Here is a 2,190-nt window from a genome sequence, read left to right on the forward strand (position 1 = left end):
CCCAACCCAAGCTCATAAGAACACACTGTCGCTGTCAACCTCCTCCTGAACTCACATCAGCTGTCACGCAAACATCCACACCCATCCCCCTGGGCCATGTGTATGTGCATCTCATTATGTCTGCCTGGATGCCCATTGGCTAGCTGGTGCTGTCATTCATAAAAGGAGGAGGTGTGTGCGTGCGTGTGTATCACTGAGTGTGTGTGAGTGTGTGTGTGTGTGTGTGTGTGTGTGTGTGAAAGAGTGAGTGAGTGTGTGTATGAGAGAGAGAGAGAGAGAGAGAGAGAGAAATAATTGGTGCTGTTTCGTGCATGAGGGTCAAGTAAATCTGTGTGGTGTAATTTGCTGCAAGTAACACAGTGGTTAACACTGTTGTTCTTTCTGCTAATTCCTGTGAAACATGTGATGTGTACAGAAATCTGTGCCCATGTGATGATGTATTGTATTTCTCTTTTTTTTTTTTTTTTTTTTTTTTTGTCAGAACAGATTTCTCTGTGAAATTCGGGCTGCTCTACCCTGGGAGAGCATGTTGCTACACTACAGCGCCACCCTTTTTTTTTTGTATTTTTTCCTGCATGCAGTTTTATTTGTTTTTCCTATCGAAGTGGATTTTTCTACAGAATTTTGCCAGGAACAACCCTTTTGTTGCTGTGGGTTCTTTTGCGTGCGCTAAGTGCATGCTGCACACCTCTGTTTATCGTCTCATCTGAACAACTTGTGTCCAGACCACCACTCAAGGTCCAGTGGAGGGGAAGAAAATATCAGTGGCTGAGCCGTGATTCGAACCAGTGCACTCAGATTCTCTTACTTTCTAGGCAGATGCGTTACCTCTAGGTCATCATGTAAGCCTAAGTAAGTGGAGTATTCTCTACTGTAGTGTTTTGTTTTCAAAATATGCAAGTGTTTTAAAGGTAGTTTTTGGCTTTTAAAAAAAATGAGTGAGAGAGAGAGAGATGCACTGCTTCTCCTCCCTTGTCGATCCCCCACTCTCTTTGGCAAAAATAGAAATCAGTTGAGGATCGAGGCAACAAGGCTGGTGCACACACACACACACACACACACACACACACACACACACACTTGCAGTCACACACACAAGCATACGCATGTCTTAATACAGACCCAGCTATTACAGTGCCAAGTTATCCTTTAAAAACAAATAAATACAGAAGTGAACACCAGTCACTAAAATGAAGAGATGAACTCAAAGAAGGACAAGGAAACAAGCAGTAAACCAGAAAAAGGCAGACTCACAATACATGCCCCTCTCACCCTTGCATGTGTGCAAATGAGCACACACACACAAAAAAACAACAAAAAACAACCCATATAACACACAACAGCTAGTACAAGAGAAACAGCTATGTCATATGCCCCAGACTGTCAAACATCAAACGCTGCCAATAAACACAAGCACACAATCTAAAATATCACATGAGAATGTCAAAATTACCACATGCACTTAAGAACAAAGCCAGCATCACCAGCATGTGACTCTGGCACAGGAACTATGGACAGGATAGGCTACAGTGACAGAGTCAGTCTCTGTGCTGCAGTAATTAGGGGTCAGTTCAGTACTCAGTGTGTGCTGGGACAGGATATATATATATATAACATCTACATTGAGATGACTGGATCTGTCAGAAGGGCTCATACACAATATTCACTAGTTGGAAGTTAATGGAGCTTACATGATGTTATTTGTTCAGTTCTCTCTATGTGAGTTGGTGTGCATGCTTGTGTTAGTGTGTCTGAACATGTGCATAGGTGTGCAAGCATATATATATATATATATTTGTGTGTGTGTGTGCACATTTGTCTGTGTGTGTATGTGTGTGTTGTGCGTGTGTGTTGTGTGTGTGTTGTGCGTGTGTGTTGTGTGTGTGTGTGCGTGCACATGCACATGTGTTGTGTCTGTATACACACATGTTTGTGTGTAGTGATGAGTGTGTGTGTGTGTGTGTGTGTGTGTGTGTGTGTGTGTGTGTGTGTGCGCATAAATGTATGTTTGTGTATGTTCAATATATATATATATATATATATATATATATATATATATATATATATGCATAAATGTGTGCATATTCACTGTTAACACTTATGCTTGCATGCATCTATTTGCACATATAGCACACCAGTTTTAGTGTATGTATCATATTACATTTACTTTTGTTTCTTGAACTTTCATTC

The sequence above is a fragment of the Babylonia areolata genome, chromosome 31, assembly GCF_041734735.1.
Source record: "Babylonia areolata isolate BAREFJ2019XMU chromosome 31, ASM4173473v1, whole genome shotgun sequence".
In the NCBI taxonomy this organism is placed as follows: Eukaryota; Metazoa; Mollusca; class Gastropoda; order Neogastropoda; family Buccinidae; genus Babylonia; species Babylonia areolata.